The 21,480-nt window shown below is 41.2% G+C and overlaps 1 protein-coding gene across 7 annotated transcripts in view; it reads left to right on the top strand.

Annotated features, from left to right (window-relative positions):
• Positions 296–21,480, top strand: part of AFAP1 (actin filament associated protein 1) — a 113,205-nt gene continuing 92,020 nt past the window's right edge. For 5 of the 7 annotated variants that reach the window (XM_021394810.1, XM_021394809.1, XM_021394808.1 and 2 more), the window contains exon 1: positions 298–419. The gene's annotated coding sequence lies outside the window, so the exon portion shown is untranslated. Of the gene's footprint in view, positions 449–21,480 lie in introns of all 7 variants that reach the window. The other 2 variants (XM_021394805.1, XM_021394806.1) reach the window with 2 other exon arrangements.

The following is a 21,480-nucleotide window of genomic DNA, read 5'->3' as shown; positions in this document are numbered from 1 at the left end:
AAAAAAAAAGGAGAGAGAAAGAAAAAAAAAAGGAGAGAGAAAGAAAAAAAAAGAAAAAAGGAGAAGGAAAAAAAAAAGAAAAAAGAAACAGAAAAAAAAGAAAAAAGAGAAAGAAAAAAAAGAGAGAGAAAGGAAAAAAGAAAGAGAGAAAGGAAAAATAATCGTCCATTACAGACGGACTAACGCTGCTCCGCTGGGCTTACCTGCCCAGCAGCGCCCACCCCACCCCACGCCCGGGGCCGCTTTGTCCCGCAGGCTCCGCCCCGGCCCGGCCCGGCCCCTCCCCGCTGCGCTACTCCCGCCCCCGCCCGCCCCCTGCTCCTGGCGCGGCGCTGCCTGCGCGCTGCTGGCTAAGCTGCGCGGCTCTGCGCGGCGCGGAGCTTGCTTTGTGCCCGTGATCGCGGCAGGACGGCCCGAAGGTAGGATGCTCGGTCCCGCCTCGCTCCGGGTTAGCATCTCTCCGCCGAGCTCGGCGGGCGGTGAGGGAGGGGAAGGGTTAGGGTGAGACAAGGGATTTTTCTGTCGAGGTTCTGCTTGCTGGAAAGCCTTCCAGCCCAGGGTCGGAGGAACGGCACAAAGTCTCGTTTGGTTTCTTGGCCGGGAGGTGCACGTGGAAAATGCTGTGAGCGAGCCCTAGCATCCGGCGGCGGCTGCTCGCCGGGCCCCGCGTCGCCGCCCTGAGCCGTCCTCGCGGGGCTTTGGAAGACCAAAATCCCGGCGGAGATCCCCTGGAGGGAAACCCGGCGTCTGCGGTACGGAAAGTGGCATCCCTTCCCGGGGAGAGGCAGCAGCCTGGCTGCCGGGGGAGCTGCCGCTTTGTACAGCTGAGAGTTTCGTTGTTTTCTGCCTTTTAGGGTGGGAAGAGGTGGTCTCTCTCCAGACTTTGCCATTTGAACTTGTTTCATCATAGCAGAGAGATTGCATCATGTTACAGTCCTGGATTCAGCGAGGGCAAAGGCAAAAAGAACCATCCTTCTAGATGTATTCCATTGGCTTCCCCATCTGACCCCCTCCTTTTTATTTCCTGTTTAACAGAAAGGTTAAAACTAAAAAGCAGCGTGTGATTGGTAGAAGGCTGTTCAGTTCACAGCGACGTATTTTGATTTCTTCCACTGAGAGGTTTTTTTTTTTCTTGGAAACTTGATTTTAACTTGGTTCTCGGTGTGATGTGTGTGTGGGGAAAATAGGAAACTTAGCAAAGATAGAGACTGCAGGAAAATAATCAGTGCAAAAGAGAGCCGGATAGACAGCCAAGCAGATGTTACTTTATGTGTGATGAACTCTGGAGTCAGAGCAATTGAATGCATTCAGATGGGCGTCCCCCAAAAGCATGGCATCCACGTGCCCAGAAACACGGAGCGGACAAATGAGTGCCCGTGTCCCAGAGGCCAGGCAGGGCAGATGTCAGGAACTGAACAGTGCTTAGCTGATCTCCCCTATGGATGCCATACCAATAGTTTGATGCACCGAACACTTGCTATGTTTGTGTCTGTTTATGTGTCAGACCTGTGCAAGGATTGATCCTTTCAGCTGAGGTCTGTCTACAAGAGATCTCTGAGCGAGCAAGATCTGATTAAATGTTGTACAGCATTCCGGAGCTTCCTCGGCTTGCAGGTTCTTTTGTTCTTTGTGCAGTTCTTTGTTTTGTCCCGGAGGACAGCGCGGCTCAGTTTGGTTCTCCGTGGTGTTTAACCCAAGTGCAGTGTCACCCTTACAGGTGCTTTGTCACCGTTTGCTCTGAATGCTACAGGGCCACACATTTCCTGTAGGGAAATGGCACTTTTATGGAGGGCTTCTTCTCTGATTGCCCAGGGAGGGCTGGGGCAGGGGTACAAGGGAACAGCTTGGCAGGCAGATGGACCCATTCATCAGCAAGCGCCTATATGGGCACTCAGTGCCCTTCAGTCACCCTCATGCCTCCTGGTGGTCTCTATGGGAAGAGCTGCTCGATTACTTTCTAACAATTCCTTTTTCTTTTTGGTACTGGGGTGGAACGGGACCGAATTCAGCATTAGAGCTGAGGGGAGAGCAGTGCTGCCTTTCTGAGGCTATAGGGCACCAGGAGGGACTTAGAAGAATTTGATATGGATTCTGGAAAAAAAAAAAGCATCCTCAGTTTTCTTTGTGTGTCTGAACACACGGTGATCACAGTGACAAGCCTGCTTGCAGAACAATGAGCAGACATCCCCTGCCTTCGGTGAAGCGTGGAACTGCTCGGTGTTTCCCAGGAAATATGTCAGCAAGATTCCAAGTGTTGCGTGCTGTTCCTGGCTCGCAGGTAGATCTGCAGATACAAGGATTGGAAAGGTCTCTGGGGTCATAGTTTCATACACGTGTGACTAATTGTGGTGTTCCTTTCAACGGTGCAAAGAGAACCTGCGGTGAGGTCAGAGCAGGAATTGTCTTGCCCAGCTGCTCACTGCAGACTTCCCTGAGACATTGCCTCGGGACAAAGAGCTGGTGTTTCTAGGCTGCTTTATGCAATCTGGAGTCAGCCAGTTTAATTTCCGCCCATTTTCAAAAGTTTCATATCTGATACCTCTGTCAGTGAGAGCCCCATGAATGGGGGCCCGCTTGGTTAAGTGCTTTGTTCAAGGCTGGGCTCTTTGTGCGGCGTGGATGGGGCGAGGAGGAAGAATGGATGCGCTCTGTGTTCATTTGCAAGAGATCTCTGTCTTACATGTGGGATGCAAGGACTTTGCTTCCAAACTCACGTACAGTTAACTCTGTATTATTGTTATTTTATTCAAACTGAAGCCCACTCCTGAAAAATTCATCCATCCCTTCCAGTTACACCATTCAACTCGCTTTACATTTGCTCATGACAGACAACGTGTAGTGAGATTTGGCTGTTCAAGCTCCTGAGCACCCTTAACACAACACTGCCAAAATGAACTAACAGTGATTATCCCTCTTAGAGCATCCCTAGGAGAGTATGCTGACCAAAGGCTGAATCAACACCTATTGTATGTTTTACCACTGTCTATCCAGAAATCTAGGAATGATATTCCTAAGAGGATGTTTTATAGGTTTGTTTCTGTATAGATGTAGTGTTATCTTAAAAGTCAGTGCTGTGTGCTTGTGTGCTTTTCCTAAACTGAAAAAGAAATAAACATTTGAAAAATCTCAGCATTATTCTTTTTGTGGTGATCGTGGTGGGTGGGTTTTCTTTCGTAGTATCTGGGGTTTTCTGATGCCAGCATCTCTCTGCCCTCATGTATTTTTTGAGTAAAGTGCTACTAGCTGTCTCTTTGGAGGACAGCTGTTGGTCATGTCTTTGTTGTGCCAAAATCTTGATGAGTACAAAATGCTGACTAAATATCTATCCTTCCATTAATAATAATAAGTGCCAGAAAAGTGTGCTCAAGTGATTTCCAATTTAATCTGCAGTCTAACTGATGTCTCAAAGATAACAGGTTTTTACCCCCAAGAAGTAGAGCACTTTGTGTACGTGAGGTAATTGCCATGAGTTGGACTGAATATATATTATTCATTAGGGGACTGTCATCATATCATGTTTGTGAAATCCCCAAAGTCTCTTATCACTTTCCTAACCACATCCAAACACTTACGGAAAACAAGATTTTGGTGTCCTTCTGCATGACCGGCTGATGTTCTGTCTCACTGAATTCAGTCTGTGCTGGTAGCCACTTTCAGTGAGCGTATTTGGTTAGTTCATCTGAAATAAACAGACTTTGGGAAAGTGGCTTAATTCTTGGATTCACGTTATCAGGGACAGCGCTCTTAATGCAGAGAACATGTAGTGTTATGTTATCTCAGTTTTGCAGAGAAGCAAATAGTAAAAGCTCTTTAATATGCTTCTTTCATGCTCAGCTTCTGTTATGAACTGTCCTCCAGTGTATAAAGACTCAATATTTGGTTGCTGTGGGTGGATCTTTTTTCTCCATTCAAGTATGTTTAAGTATCTTTTTCAGACTTACCTGCTCCCTCATCGGTTGCATGTGCTTATGGCATTGCTGCTGTCCAAACATGGAGCAGAAGATAAGGGAAAGTAAGGAAGGAATTCCCACATTATTAGCAATTAGCAGGTCCAGATTTTATTTTGCTTCAGCGTTTCTTCCCGGGAGCAGCTGCAAATAGAGAACACAGTGTGACCTTCACTGCAGCTCCTAGTGCAGCCATCAATCAGGTCTGGCAGGGGCTTTATTGCGTCTGTCAGAGGGGCTCATAAGCCACATGCTGTCTGGTTCAGGGAGGGGGTGGGAACAAACAAACAAAGGGAACTACTGTGGGTTTTGCTTGAAATAAAACAAACTTCAGTGAGCTTTTCCCATATGTGCCAGCTTTGGAGATGGATTTTAATTTTTGCCATGAGCCATTGGTCTGATTAATAAAATGGGATCAGCAGTTGCACCATGCCTCAGTGTCCCTAACAAAACACAAACCTGTGCATCCCCATCTGCAGTCAGTGCTCTCTGGTTAATCCTAGGCGGTGATTTTACCAAGGAGTTAATACAGTTAGATTGTTTTAGATATTTTCTGCACGAGTGTTAGGAAAGGTTGGATATTAGGAAAAATTTCTTTGCAGAAAGAGTGGTGAGGTGTTTGGAACAGGCTGTCCATGCAGGTGGTGGAGTCACTGTCCCTGGAGGTTTTCAAGAAACAGGTGGATGTGGCACTGAGGGACACGGTCTGGAGCAGTCACAGGCATGGGTTGATGGTTGGACTAGAGGATCTCAGTGGTCTCTTCAACCTTAGAGTTTCTTTTAAAGAAAGGATTTTCAGACTTGTCTGAATCTTTGAGGAAAATAAGGCAGCTCTGTCAGATGGAGCAGTTCTGGGGTTTTGTGGGAATGTGTGTGCCTTCACAGGCTTTTCTAGGCTTGCATTTGGAGGCAAGTTCAGAGTGGGCAAGCCCAGCTGATGAGTTCAGCTGATGATCGCATCCCACTTTTAAGCGTGCAAAGCATTATTCACACTGTGTAAGTGCTTTGTACGTTTGCTTTGAGGTTTTGTTTTTTTTTTCCCCCTACCAGCCTTGATCTGCTTTTAGAGTTCTACTGGAATTCAAAACAATTTGCGTTCTTAGGTTTTTTTCACCGCTACAACAAATCCATGCCTTTTTCAAATTCCTTTGCTGTCTTTCTCTTGGCCAGATCCAGAAGTACAACGTTCTTGCCTTCTTTCTGAGGGCTCACTCAGCACAGTGGCAGTCTGTCACTTCATGCTTTGCTGCCAGTTATATGGGAGGACGGAAGCAATGGGACAGGCAGCAGTGCTGGTGTGCAGCCCTTGCTTCCTTTGTAGGCCTGTGTTTGTGTGTATACAGATGGATGTAAATGGATTTTAAGAGTGTGTATAGGTACAGGTGATATGTATTACAGCTGACGTTATCATAGGTATCTGAGGGAAATGGCTAATTACTAATATATATTTAGTGTTGTTTCACTACCAGCTCAAAGTTTCAGGCTCTGATCTGCAAACTGGTAACGTGGGGTATAATGTATAATTTATTTTGCTTTTTAACCAGCCAGTTCTTGGCAGAAGCTGCCTTTTTACCAGGTTTGGGCAAGGAAGCTTGAAATGCCATAAGAAATATGTAACAGCAGGTGCAAAGAAAGCGCTCAGAAAATGTGAAGCAGATCTAGGCACCAGGGGAAGCCGAGCTGCAGAGGGGCCACTGTGATGTTGCTCTGCCACTGGGCTTAGTATAGATCAAACTAAAAAAATTGCACTTGTGGAGAGTAGGACTTATTTCTATATGCCAAGTCTGTGCTGGGGAATAGAGTTAAATACTGGACATTGTTGCTGGCTGTAGGAGATCCAAGGAGAAGGATAATTACCTTTAAATATTAAACAAATAGCCTCACCTTTAAATGTTTAGAATGAACCATTGTTCAACTCTTAAAGAAATACATTATCAAAGAGCAACCCTTGAAAAATGAAAAGATCTGCTTCTTTTGTGGGAAAAAAACATTGGGGGCTGAGGAGATTCTGTGAATACCTGGAGAGGATCTCTTCTCCGCGCCTCAATTCCTCTACCTGCGCCATGTGCTTGCAATTAGGACCATGAAAAGCTGCAAGTCCCCATGGACAGGGGCTGATAGGTGCATGGTGGGTCCTTCAGGAAGAACCAAGAGTGCTGGAAGGAGGTAGAGGCTAGGTCAGGCCATGACATTTTGTTTTGAGCTTAACAGGAATGAAATCCACCCTGAAGTGTCTTGGGGAAAATTCTGGATGGCGGCCGGTGTGAATAATGCTGAGTGCAGATGGGTGGGACCCCACCTGGTTACAAAAACAATTGTATTTCCAAGGTTTGTTAGTTCTGTTGGAAAAAGAAGAACTATTAAACAAGGAACGTCTCATTTGAAAGGAAAATCCCAATTGGAGACCTTAAAACAAAACAAAAAACTAAGTCTCCCACTTCAGAAATTAATGAAAACAGGCCCCCCAAATATGCAATCATACAGCAAAACCCTCAGATAAGCAAAACAACTGTCCTCTGGGGAAAGGAAGAGCTGTTCCTTCTCTGGGAAAGTTTGTCTGTTCTTGTGGCTTCTGAACTTTTCATCTTCTCTGGGACTTTCTGCAGTCTTTGGTTCACTTTTGCAGCTTCTTGGTGTCCTGTGTCTCTTTCGCTGGAGAAGTGTTTATGCAAATGCTTAGCTTTAAGTCAGTGAATCATCTTTGATGTCGGCGAGATGAGTATATTGGGCCGTGCTCGTGTTTACATTGCTCTGCAGAGTGGGAGCTCTAGCCAACACAAACCAGCTGGGTGGGTACATGGCATCTTAGCATCAACCTTTCTGCCCCAAAATGAGCTGTCGCACTGACCTCCATCCGTCTCCTCGAGGTGATCTGGATCAAGGCTTATTCAAAGAGCCAAGGAGGTAAAACAGTGAATTTTAACCTGACTCTGGTTCCCATTTGTCTTTTGTTAACTGCTGTTCCCATCTATCTGCCATGACTGAGCCTCACAGCCACTCAGTGCTGCAATTTCCTTCATGTCCCTTTGGACGTTCTCCTTTATTATTGTTTACAAAGTGCTGAGGCTAGATTTTGCATATGTGGAAGGGCTTGCTGAGAGATGTCACCCCTTTGACCTCATCTCCTCCAGTTCTCTCATTTTTCTTTCCTCTTGCTTATACTCCAACTGTGTAACTTTTGAAAGTAATTTGAATGTAAAGATCAGCTCTGCTGAAGATTTCCTTCTAAACAGTCACTCTCTGTACAACTTGAGGACAAATGCAGGTAGGTTTACAAGGCCCATGTACTATCTTACCCAAGGAATCAGCTTAAATATTGGTTATATTGCAAGGAAAGCAAAAGCTATCTTGAAGAGGTATCACATTTAGGGATTCTTAGGGATTTTTAGAGATTTGGGAGATCTTCAGCCCTTCTTTTTTGTATCACAGTAATGTCATTTTAAGTACTATGGGACTATCTCTGCTGTACTTGCACTTTCTGGTTATTGGTCAGCATATCTGAGGGCTCCAAGATCCGAGAAACTCAGATTGCCCCAAAGTTTATTGTACTTTATGAGAGCAAAGGGTGAAATCAGTCTTTGAGACTTGGTGTCATTTGGGATAGGTTTCCTGACATACCAGCCCTTACAAAAAAACAGCAGTTCTGAGGCTGTCATTCTGCCAGCTTGAAGGGAAAACAGCCAAACAAAGGAAAAATACCCTGCCAAATAGGGATCAGACCTTAGCATGGTTTGAGTGTGCTTTAAGTAGTCTCAGTCTTTGCATTCACACTAGTTAAGTTCTTCTTTCCCTTCAGGGAGCTGACTTGGAAAGCAGTATTTATGACAGAGTTTGGCCCTCTCCCCCTACATCATTGTAGGGAAGGGCCACTTCCTCCTGTGGCCTAAGCACTCCTCTCTATGAGTCAATTTCTGGACAACCCTGAGCAAGATCTAATTGTAAACATCTGAAAGTACAGATAGATGAAATGAAGGCACACAGCTTCACTAGGTGTGACTGTGAAGCTGTTCTCAGCTAGGAGACCTCACCTGAGTGATTTGGTGGCCTGGCAGGACCAGGACCAAAGGTGCCCACAGACAGCAGGAATGGGTGCTTAACTGAGGTATAAATTGAGCCACATATATAGCCAAAGAAGTATGTGCCCTTCTTGTAAGTTGTCATTAGTGACTTACACTTTGTATCTACAGCAACTCTTTACCTGTTAGTAGATCATTAAAAAATTGGTGACTTCATGAGATGGGACAAGGAATGGGAACTGGCAGGGTGCAGAGGGAAGGAAAGATGGGAGTTAGTCTCCCTGAAGGCTAGAAACAAATATTTGCAAGGATTTTGGTGTGCTGCTCATCTCTCATTAGCCCCACAAGTGATTCAACAGTCGTGAGATTTTGGTACAAAACCCCAATCCAACTGTACTTTAATGGAGTGCATTTAATGGTGTATAAGAAGCACGTAGGAAACTACAGCATCTCTTTTGCTGTAGTCACCTCTCTTTTACATTTTTATCTTAACCCCTGCAACTCAGATCAGTTTAGGAACACTTATAAAGCTGGGATAAAAAAACGTTTATTTACTTTACCTGAAAAACTTTTTTTTTTTTTAAATAAAGCTAGATGTTATACCCACTACACCATTCATCACACGACCCTTGAGCTGCAGTTAATAGAGGTTAGCTCACCTTGCCCTTCTGTCGCGGCCGATATGGAGCAAACATCTCACCTGCTGTTTTACAGCTCTGTACTTCTTTGTGTGAGCAGTGTCACATAATGCTGTGTTATTTGCTATTAAGATAGCAGACTGCACTCTTCTATCAAGCCAGTTATGAAGAGCCATGTGAGTTATCTCATGGATGTGAGACTTGATGGGTCTCTCTGCACATACATGCATGTTTTTTCTTTGATTGCATTCACTAGGGCCAGCTACAATCCCACTGTACCATCCCAGATCTGTTCCTTTCTCCAGAAATTCTGCCAAAATAATCCTTCCCCTGTTCAGTTCTGCTGCACTCAGTACAGCGAAGCCGCAGAAGTATGCATACAATTCATGGAGACTCTTAGCAGCTCCAGGAGTGGTGGGACAAAGCATGGCTCTGAGTGTATCTTAGCACTTCACCATGGAGTCAGTAACAGATTGTGTTTCAGAAAGAACAAAGTAATTGTGGGTAACCATGCGTGTTTGATAACAGGGACTGACAGAGTATGACTACATGAAATCAGGCAAATGGTGTTATAAGAAGGTTTTTCCTTGGATTGGAGAAATAGTTATTACTGGCATAATTTTCCAAAATTGTAAATATTGGATATTTTCTCAGGTCAGCCTAAGAAAATGTTAAATTCCTTTTGTCATTGTTTCTTTATTAAAGTGAGAATTTCCTCCCAGTGAGATTTTTGTCAAACTTGAAAATAATGAGGAAATGGATACTCTACATTCCCCAGTGGAAGTTGTTCAAAACAGAAGAGGAAAATGCCATTTCAGACTGTTAAGAGTAAAATGATAAAAGACATCTGCACAAATAAATGTTTGGTGGTTACTGTTTTCACATTTAAAGTGCATTTTCTTATGGAAATTTAAGCAATTATTTATACTGTAGTAAACCTGACACAGCATTTAGTAATTTATTCAGTTTTTAATTTGGAGTTATAATCAGTGGAAGAATTCTTTCTTTTGCTTAGGAATAGCATCCATGTCTACAATGAGCTCCCCTCTGAATCTAGAAAGTGAATTTTTGTCATTGACTAATGAGCAGAGCATCAGTGACTTATGACCCTGTAATAGGACTCCTGGAAAATCAGTGAACTCCAGCAGAGAGCCCTTTTGAGTGTGATTTTTTGTCGTCTGCTGCCATTATCTTCTTTTGCATTCAGCCTGTCTGCTTGCTACTAATAGCAAAGATTACCAGAGTCTGTGCTTCTGAGGATACCATTATTTTCCTTTTTTTATCTGATCACATCATATAATTATGTCACTAAATTAAAATTCTGGCACTGGTAGACAATATGTCCTCAATGATTAAAAGCTTCATCAGCATAAAGTTTTGTGTTCTTTAATTTAAGGATCAGAAGGCTGCATCCCATCTGTTATGAATCTGAAGGCTAAGAAATGGCATTACTAAGCTAGGTAAACAACTGAAAAATGTATATGAGCATTTGCAAAGGGAACTAATTTTGTGTTACCTGAGCTTCTCTATCTTCCTAGAGTTGTTTTTCATTTCCTACCATCTTCATATGCTCATCAGTTGTCAGACTCCTTCAAGGGAAGAACTACATATTGTATGGGATAAGAAACAAGTAAGGTGTCACCATTCTTTTGGTGTATTGTTATTGTAGGGTTTTTACAAAGATTCTTGCTCGGTCAGATTACAGTCAGTTTCCAGATTGAAAATTGGAATTTATGAAGGGAAAATTTAAAATGATTTATTGACTTGGACAAACAGCTGATTTTCCAGACGTAATTTCAAATGATAATCTATTAGCATCTACTAATTTAGGATGCTCTACAGTGTAAGTTGAGCTTGAAGTAACGGCATTGTCCAAAGATGGCAGTATTCCTGCTGGACGTGGAAAACATCAACCTGATTAATCACCGCAGTGAAATCACTGTGCTTGTAAATATCCTACCCCAGAATAATCATATTTATTATCTATGTTTGTCTTCTTAAGCTCAAGTCTGCCCCGTTTTGGAGATTTTTTGTGTCTTGGCATGGGTTTGGGACTGAATGGTACTCTACACCACTCTGCCTAATTCTCTACATAATTGTCTGTCTTTTTTTTTTTCCTTCCTCTGTATTTGATGGAGTACCCGCATCTGTTGTGAGAGGAGATTATGGAGTCAGGATCCTGACAAATTGCTTTGGGAGATAAATGATGAGAAAGTTCACCATTGTAAGAAGTGAGACTGGGTTGATCCAGCATGGTGATTTTCAGTCCCACAATAGAGTCTGGCCACTGGGAATTTGTTTGGGTCTGATGTTTTTTTTATCAAAAGGCCAAGGGCAGAAATTATGTAGGGGATTTCATTTAACATTACTTTGAACCACTGTCCTTCATGGACAGCACATGACTTGACGTATGCTGCAAACAAAAGCACGTGTCTGCAACCAAAGGCAAAGTGAAGCAATGTGGATGTTGATCAAAGAATGATTTCGAATTTTCAAATAGTGCCAAAGAGGGATATTTGTGAAATAAATGTGTCAATGCATTTCTACATCAGATGTAGAACAGTAGTAATGGCATACAGAAAAATAGCAATGGGGTATATAACTGTGTTATACACTGTGTTGTGGGATATGAAGCTGCATTGATGCAGCTGAATTTGTATTGATAAGTTAGAGCAAAGAAGCTGAGTGCAGTGTAAGTCCCTGCTTATCCATGGGACTTAACAAATGGCACATGTATTTTCTCAAAAAGAGTATGACAGAATCACATTTGTAGAGGACTTCTGAAGATCATTTTGTCCAACTTCCTGCTAAAGCAGGTTGTCTACAGTAGGTTGCACAGGAAAGTGTCCAGGTGGGTCTTGAGTATCTGCAAAGAAGAGACTTGACAACCTCTCTGTGCAGCCTGTTCCTGTGCTCTGTCACCCTAATAGTAAAGAATTTCTTTCTCACGTTTGTATGGAACTTCCTGTGTTCCAGTTTGTCTCCATTGCTCCTTGTTCTGTCACTGGGCATTGCCAAAAGGAGCCTAACTCCATCTGCTTAACTCCTGCTCACCCTTTATATTTTTATAAGCATTAATTATTATTAATGTAATTATTATTAATAATTTCCAATTATTTATTATCCTTATTTATTATATATTATTATAATTGGAAGTTCATGATCTTTGAGGTCCCTTCCAACCCAAGCTGTTCTGTGGTTCTAGTAAGGTACCCCTTTGGTCTTCTCCCAGGCTGAACAGTCCCAGGTCTCTCAGCCTTTCCTCATAAGGGAGATACTTCAGGCTGCTGTCATCTCTGTAGCCCTCCTCTGGACCCTTTCCAGTAGTTTCCTGTCTTTCTTGAACTGAGGAGCCCAGAACTGGACACAGCATTCCAGATGTGGCCTCACCAGTGCAGAGTAGGGGTGAGGGTAACCTCCGTTGCCCTGCTGGCCACACACTTTTTAATGCACCCCAGGATACCATTGGTCTTCTTGTCCACAAGAGCACACTGCTGGCTCATGGCCAACCTGTTGTCTTCCATGACACCCAGCTCCTTAAGTTTGCAGTGGCTGTTGAATTGGTTGTTCCTGATAGTAAGGAGGCAGTGATGGGCCACAAGTGCTTTCTTTCCATCCTCCTCCCTTCTCTTGGGACAGTGGGATGAAATCTTTCACTGGTGCATCAAATCTATTATGTTTTTCACTTATGAATTTAAGGTGGGGAAAAAGACCCTTGATGAGACTGTGGTGGAGACAGCATGGAATTTGAAGTGAAATGAAAGCGTATTTTCATGAATTAATAGTATATTTACTAATCTTAAAGATTACCATTTGGAAATTTGCTTTCTAACTGAAGAGAAACTTCCAAATTAGGATTCAGCTATTGTTATGTGCAGGGCAGTGATAAAGCATTCACTTGGACCATTTGTATTGAAAAATAGAAGTACGAAGTTAAGTGTCATCATATATTCATCAGTCTTGGTGCTCATAGCTGAAGCCTCACGTGTATGCTGAGTGAATCAGAAGCCAAGCAGTGAGCTCCACTGTGATTTTCACCTTGACAAAATGTAGCCAGGTATTATGTACTTCGGAAAACTTAAGTCTAGGTATTTCGCTCATTTATAATCCGTGTTAAACTGATTGAGCACAGGTAAAAAGTAATGTTAAGACACAAGTAATATTAGCACTATTAAATACGTGTGTGAAAGCTATATATGGCTGTATTTAAACAACTTTCTTATATTTAAAGAGCTTCCTCATTACAATAAAGCTATTTTTCACTTTCTTGTTAGTAAACATTGTGTCAGATTTTCAAATTAAATGCCTGTGAGAGCTGATGGGCACTTAACAGTGGGATCCATCCTGCCAGACACGAGACATACTCATGTCTATAGCTGAGTTTGTTCCCTGTAGACTTCCTGTACAATCAATGGTTAGAGATTTGCTTCTCTAGGATGCAATCAATCTATTCTGTTCCAGAGGTCTATTTTAGGAAGGCTGAATTTCTTCATTGACTATGCAGTGAGCCTAGGGCAACTAGCTCAGATGCAGATGACTACATTGTAAGTGTTGGCATTGAGTCAGAGGAATGTCATCTCTGAAGCTCAAATGGCCTTCCTCTCTACTTTCAGCCATATAAAGTGAGTAATTCTTCTAAAGTCAAAGAGTATATTCAGGAGTTTTAAAACAAGATGATGGATTTTTGGATTTGCACAGATCATTGGACTTTTTCTGTAGTCTTAATTTAGGTTTGCTTGGCACTTATAACTAAAAAGTTCGTCTTGACTTTTATGAGCGGCTACGTAAATGCTTTGAAGGCTCATAGGAATAAATGAAAACATCTTTGAAAAGAGACTTGAAATGCAAAAATGATGACAGATTCCCAGAAAATGAGTTTTATGAGAGAAAATTCTTAGCTGTGTATTTTTGAGAAATGCCGTATAATTTTAGTTCTCAGTTTTACAAGAGATTTTCCATAATGGTCTCATATAAGATCATTTGTATACCAAATACCGGTTCCTTCAACTGTGAGATTTTTATTTAGACTACTGTGCTTAGTGCCTCACTAATTAAAATGTCATGTGTTTGGGTGACCAAGGTTCTCAGGATTAAATGGATCGAAAATAATGAGCTTTTTTACTACTGTTAGAATTTATGAAAAAAGAAGAGGGAAAAACTGTTCTGTCAGATCACAGAAAAAAAAAATGTATTCTGAAGACTGAAAAAGTAAACAAAGAAGCCTGTTATGTATGTAGTGCCTTGGGAGTAATCTCTTGGAGGTATGTGGGAAACTATAGCTAGAATTTGCTTGTCTCGTTAGAAAAAGTGTACATCAGAGGCCATGAATTCTAGGAAGTATATGGATTTAACCAGTAACATACTAATCAGTTTAAGCATGTATCCTAGATCCTGTAATATCAAAGATTCCCAATTCTGCAAAGAAGTCTAAGGAGGAGTAGTGGCTTGAATTTATTGCTAAAACCTGTGGGGTTTTTATTTGCGTGCTACTGATCTGGATAGAAAGTATAGGCATAGATATAGATAATTGAGAAATAAGGTTTTGTTTAACAGAAATCCGTATATATTACTGCAAGCTCATCTCTGTAAAGGCTGTTTGATGAGCAAGTTTTTATTTGATTTAGTAATATATTACTAAATATACTACGTATTTCACATTTTTTATACATATTTATTTAATATTTTGTTCTCAGGCAGTTTAGTAAAGTAATCATTTCCATAGAATTTAGCAAGGAGATTTCTGTGGAGCACTGTTCCTGTATCCAATCTGTAACATGCAGCAGCACTCAAATGACGCCAGTAGGAAATGAACACCTATAAACTGTAAGACCCATTCCAGCAATGTCCTTTACACGAGTGGTTTCATTTAAGCTAATAGTAGAATTCAGAGACTTGAATATGTGCCAAAGGGTCAAATAACACTGCAAACCAGAAGGATGGAGTGTGCCCTCTGAAGCTCCTTTATACTGGGGTGACCTTCACTCATAAGGCAGACAGTGCACATAACCCTGTGCTCTGTTTCTTTTCCTGTTGACATTCGTATACTAGGATCAGCCCTTGTCTGACTTTCTGTTGTTGCTGAAGTCATAAAAATAGTTCAAAGCCTTAAAAATGGTTTAAACCATTTTTCTAAAGAGTGTAGTTCATCACTATTTCAGGCTGAGTAATTGCTATCTGGCTGCATCTTGCTTATGTTACCTATTGTGGCTGACATCCCCAAGAGATATCTTGTTCATCATTGTTAAAAACATGATGATTGCTGTACTGTTTTAAATAAAAGATAAGTTGAATATTGTTAGGAGCTGGAAAAGCTGAGTGTTTTAAGTGCTATTCGTAAACACATCACATTCACTCAAGTGTAGATCACCACATAGTTGCTGTTTAGTTTAGTGTGGTTTTTTGCAAGGGCTTATATGCTGAGAAGATGGAGATTCTGTCAACGTTATCTATTAACCACAAAGACAAGACAGAGCTAAATGAGGGCATCAAGCCTTATGAGATGTTTCTGTTCTTTCCCTGGAGCTGTATTCAGTACTGGAACTGTAGCAAGTTGCTCCATACATTGGTCAGAGGAGATCTGTTGAAGGTACTCACGTGCTCCTTGCCTGACTGGAGAACTGCTGATATCTCTTACAGATCAAGATCCCAGATGCAGCAAAATGTAAAGGGCTGGGCAAGGATTAAGAGTTTAAGTGCAAGGAACATCTTATGGAGATGCCCTCCTTTTACCTTGATTTGGAAGAAACTGGTTTGTAACTGCAACCATCCAGTAAATAGATGCTTATAGCATTTCACCTCGTGAGGATATTAGTAGATACTGCTTTGGATAGGATTTATTTGAGTTGCAACTAGTCTTCCCTGGGAAGGTAGCAAAGCTTAACCTAGTAAATCTGGTAAAGTGTATTGCCAGTGTCGTTCTGGAATAAAACTGTATGTTATTCAATAATCCTAAATCAAGCGTAGCACAGAAAGCACAAGATCTCAGTTTTTCTCAGGTGGAAGCATCTAAATTATTTTTCTTCAAGCAGCCTCATTTGTTGACTACAGAAATTCTTAGAGTTCAGCTCAGCTTGTTATTAGATGATTAGCTAGTGTCTGTCACTCTTTTCCACTGTATCGCTGTTCCACTATCAATATCCTAGAGAATGTGTGCATAGATAATATGTAAGCATATATAAATGCATTCATACATAATTCATAATGGTAGTACCGCTTCTCTGAGCAGAGAAGAGGGAGACGTCATGAGTTTTCGCCTCGGATGTCACTGTTGACTTGGCCAAGCATTTCCAGCCTACTGACAGCTAGTCAGCTATGCTATTTAAAAGGTACTCTTTCTCCACACTGTTTCGTTCACTCATCTTTGGCCTTGAGATTCTTTTCAATTTAGACAGGCTTTCCTACTTCTCATGAGTCCGTGATGGAGATGTGGGATTTGCTGGAGAAAAAAAAGCCAGATAATGCTTCCATCTCATGAATTGTAGATTGAGCTGTGGCACAGGAAAAGCTTGGTTACTTATATTGTGTTATAAACTTATATTGTCTTATATATAAATTCAAGTGCATAGTCTCTTGCAGTAACAATTCAGTATGCATTTACACTGGCATCCATAGATGAGCTACTAAAAATACAGTAAAATCCTAACCTGTTGAAGTGGAGTTCTGGTGAGAGATCTCTTCCTATCATTTCAGAAACATTTCCATTTTCTCATTGATTGGAAGCACCGAAGCTTCCCACCAGGTTCTTTTTGTTTCTTTTTCTTTGGTTCATTTTTTAAATGTACTGCATTCATTTTCCACAATGCTTGTGGACGCCAAAGCCTTTTCAGGGATTACTTTAAGAATTGCTGACTTCTCCTTGTTGTTACATGTGAACTCAACTCAAAGTGTGTGAGCTTTTTCCCCAATAAATAGCTTTATTAAATTCATTTTACAGTGTAGGAATATGTATTTATTGCCTATTATTACTATTTCTGTAGGATTTGAACAGTGTGTTTGAACCATACTTCTAGGAAAAAATAATGTAGAAGGAACTGTACTGTATTTAATTTCATCTGGAGGACAACATTCTTAGGTTAAAATATATATAAAAAATTACATGTCTCCTTGAAATGAAAGATGTGGAAACATTCCCCCATTATAACACTTGCTTATTTAATATCAGTCTCTGCAGTTTAGTAATTGAGAACCATAAAATAAAAACAGTAAAAAGGAAGGGGGTATACATGGTATCCTACTGTTTTAATTATTTTTATATATTAAAAAAAAATCTCTAATGATGTTTTATCTATTGACCTTAAGACAAGTTTCAGAAAGGAAAATAATAATAGAGATGTTCAGAATGAACTTTGCATACAGCTGCTCTTTGCATGGTTGATTTGTACTTTAAAAGCACAGGGCTGCGTTATTATCAGAATAGTTAATGTGTTCCACAGAGATGTAGGATAGCACTTGTGTTTGGTATACACAGCCCCAGGGAGGAGAAAGCTAAATGTGAGCCTTCTTGCTGCTATTGCTTTCATTTGAAAATAATTATAATATTAAGACTATTGGTGACATTACCCTCAGTAATTTCAGCAGTTTATAGTACCTGAGTGTATTTCACTTATACGGATACATACACAAATATTTTGCATGTTTTTAATAAGTACCAATTTTTACCTTCTAGTGTTTTGTTACAGCAGAGTCTATACAGCCCAAATTTTCTATCTCCAAGTCATGTGTGCTCCTAGAATTTGTGTATACTTCCTTCCGTATTCCTCTCCTGCGTAATAAAACCATCCTTATTCATGCATCCACACAGCTGCTGAGTCCAACACATAAACAAATAAAACCCCCCAGGAATAAGAACAGTGCATGAGAAGTAATTCTCTGAGGACTTTGGGGTGAACTGCAGCGTTCCTACCATATCCCAGAGTGCCTGGCCTGTGAAATGAGGATGTTTTCTCCCACCATTCACATCCTGGTAGTTGTGCATCTACCCACAGCAACATGAAGACAGTCACGTATGTACATACATACACACATATATTTAGGACTAAGCCATCTGTAGAGGTCCCTTCCAACATTAACCATTGTGTGATATCTATACTGGGGGCTGTGGTTTCACAATAGTTTTTAAATCTAAATGTAGGCTGTCCCTAAAAGAGAGAACTCAAGTCTTCTTCCCGCAGGCACGTGGCAAGCTGGGTCTGTGTCCTGGAAATGAGGGACCAGAGGGATTAGTCCCTCTCAGCAGCAGTCCACACCTAGGTTAACTTAAAGCTGTTATAAAACTGCAGCTTGCTGGGAAGGCAGAGAGAAAAAGAGCAAAAAGAGCAGAAATAACCATCTTATTTGAAATACAAGCATGTTTGCACACTTTCACGTACTGCTTTCACTTGTACGGACTGTGCTGAATCTCAGTATCTCCAAAAGTTTCTCTGCTTTCTCAGTGAAATAAAAGAGGCATTGGTAGCTGATTTTATGCGTAAAATCTGGCTTGAGCTAAGAATTGCAAGTTCTCTAATCAGGAAATTGTTAAGCTGGAAGTACCTGCAAGTATCTTGGAAATGAAGCATTCATATATTTTGAATTTAAACTCTTGGTAATGTCATAATTACCCTTTTCCCACTTTTCTGAGTATTATTTGGATAATGTTACACTTAAATTCTAAATAACTGCTCTCTCCTTGACAAGCATCAGACAGGTTCCTGCAGAGATTGATTTCTTCCTACTTAAACAGCACTCTGCATAATCAGATATTAGTCATTAACGAGGAACACTTACTTTCAGTGAAAATGATATCACATCATGAAGCTAAGAAGAAGAAGGTCTTAGGAAAAGATCTGTTATTTGAAATTTTGTGCAGGCTTCTTTATGGGTAAACCTTTCAAACTCTTCCAGATTAAGAGGTACGGCATACCCTTCATGACCAGCTGGTGTTAATACTACCCGTGCATGGCTAAACTACTTGTGATGCACTGCTGAACTGCTGGAACATATAATTTGTGACCAGAATTGGAAACCATTTGCATTAACGTGACTATTTCAGCCACAATGGCTCATCTGCTGAAATAAGACCTGGTGCAGCTTCCAAGTGTGGGGAGGAGAAGGGATGGTATGCTTGACAGCTGTGCCAAGGTATGTTCAAACCCTGAGAGATCCATGTCATTCTTTTGAGAGGAGCTGATTTTGAATGGCATGTAGAGTATCTCTTTCTTCTCCTGCTAGAACTTCTGAACAATTCAGGACAGACTGAAAGGAGCCTATACTTATTATCTCCATGCCACAATTAGACCTTGTGCTGTGTCCACTTATTTGCAACCTACTAATTTATCATATTAGTGAATAAATGTTTCCTCATCGTGACCTTTTTTATTATGAGCAGATAAGGTCAAATGGGCTGTGCATATATTGCCACTGTTAATACTTCAGACAGATGCAGGCTGCTCCTCTGATTAAAATGATGAAACAATATCAGAAGGTAATAGATGGTGCACTGTTCTTCCTCCCCCTCCACCCTGTGCTGACCCCATTACTCCTCAAACATTCCGTAAGTAGAAGCGTAGCAAGGATCCACAACAAAAGCCCAGACCGCATTTGTTTGACCTGTTTTACCATGCAGCCCTATCTCATTCCATCATTGTGCTTCTCATAAAACTGACTTTTATGACATAGACAAGAAGTTAGCAGATCTCCAAAATCTGGGCTTGTGGGACTTAGTCTCTCAACCTGGAGCAAAGGCAGAATTTAAGAATTTTCAACAGTGTAAACCAGTGGTTTCATTTTGTTGTGTTATCCGTAGTTAAAATCAAATAGGTGTGTGCTCTGTAAGATGTGACAGCCACATCTTGGCCAAGTCTGAAGGACTGATGTCATGCTGTTGCCAGAAAGCCCCACAAACATTTTACTAAGAGTGTCATCTAAAGAGCTGTGTAACGGTCCCCCTGCTCCAAACAACCTAGAGGAGGTCTCAGCAGGAGCAGCGTGTAATATGGAGGGATTTTAGCAACAGGAATAGTCAGAGGGCTGGAAAATGCAACCTGTGAAAGACCGGCAATGGGATTTCAGATGTTTAGCTAAGAGAAAAATGAGGAGAGACATGACAAAATCTTCAAATATGTTAAGGCTGCTACAAAGGGAAGGGGAATGTGTTCCCCCTGTGTGTTGTGGATAGAACCAGAAAAAAAATGAGTTTAAACCACAGCAAAGCAGATTGATATTGCATTTTAGAAACACAGTAACAATGGTTGATGTTTGGACTAGATTTACAGTTGAGGCCAAAGGTTGGACAGACATCCATCAGCAATGAGATGGGTATAGCTGAGCTCACCTTGGATGAGAATGATGAATGACATCGCTCTCTCAATGTTTCATTTAGCTACATCCTTTGATTGAACAAGAACTATTTATGTTGTGTGCTTTCTCATATTTTTCTAACCCTTTCCCACCCTGATTTTTCCTCTGTCTTGTAGGAACAGCTTTCCTCAGGCTAACACTTAGTGATGTTTTAAAATTAAACGCTGTAAAGAACATTTTTCATGAGGATTGCTTGGATTTCCTGGCTGCTCTTCTCTGACAAGACCTGACAGCTTCTGTTTCTCCTTCTTAAGTACAGTAAGATGGTAATACAGTAATGGGCAGAAGCTGGAGCTGGTGTTTTGTCTTCAGCCTGACCAGTGTCCTAGTGGGACACTTTACTGTCCACTTCTTTCAGCTTTTAGTGGATGGCACTTCTGTTTTCTGATAAGATCGCCTCATTGGTATCACCATACTCATCCCTGTAAGACAGAGCCTCTGAGGGATGTTATTGCAGGAGACCATGTAATGTGGAAGTCTGTGATTATTAAAGCTTGACTTCTTAGGAGGAAAATATCCAACTGAGCGTTCAAAGGAATGGATGTTGAAGAGGCTCTGGCAGAGGGGACATCTCATTCTGTTGCTTTGGGGTGCCCTTGCTCCCTCTTGAGTCTGTTGTCTCATTTTGCTTCCTGTGACTGCTGCTGCTTTGGAAGCAGCTTTAGTAGAAAAAAGGTTTTATTTGAACTATTCTGGAAATATCACTTCTGAAAAAACACGGTCAGTGAATGTCCAGCTTTCTCTTCCTTTTGCCCTTCCAGCTATCTTGTTAGAATACAGCACTAGTATCTGTTTTCTCCCTTCTGATGTAACTTCAAAACTTTCAGTGACTTTTAAGATTCAATTACTTTTGGCAGACTTCAGTTCTGCATGTTAGGCCCACGCACTTGTATAAACAGAACTGGCTTCAAGCTGCGTTAAATATAATCACTTAACTGCAAAAACACAAAACAGATAAAATTACTAAGATTGGGATTCCACTTCTTACAGACTTTTAGGGCCAAAAACCGATGGTTTGGAGTAGCAGTCACACCCTGCTCACAAATTCTTGCATTTTTCCCTATTGTCATCCTTCTCTTTGCTAGAAGCGCATGAAGGGCATTTTTCCTTCTCTAAAACTTACAGAAATAGATTCTGCCTAAATTGTGTCTTAAACGTACAGACACATGACAACAGGAAATATAAAGCAAACCCTGAAATATGACACCACCACTCTGTAGGCACGGGAATACTGAATATTGAGTGAAATCCTAGCATTCCTTGTGCTGCTGCCTAGAAGCAGTTTGATGAGTGGCAAGCATTGAAAACTAGAAATGGTGTGGAAGGGATGCAGTCAGCAAAACCATTCAAAGAATAAATTTGCTCTATATTGGTGTATGACAGTAAATGTTTGTTCTGTGGTATGAGTGAAATAAGAAAAAAATTAACTAAAAAATAATTTCATAAATCAGAGTGCTGGCAAAAAAAAAAAAAAGTGGAAGTGATGGGGCAGAAGAGGCTGCAGTTTTGATTTTTAAAAAGGAGCTTTGGATGTTTGCTGGG

The sequence above is a fragment of the Numida meleagris genome, chromosome 4 (assembly GCF_002078875.1).
Source record: "Numida meleagris isolate 19003 breed g44 Domestic line chromosome 4, NumMel1.0, whole genome shotgun sequence".
Lineage (NCBI taxonomy): Eukaryota > Metazoa > Chordata > Aves > Galliformes > Numididae > Numida > Numida meleagris.
This window is presented reverse-complemented; position numbering and strand designations above follow the sequence as displayed.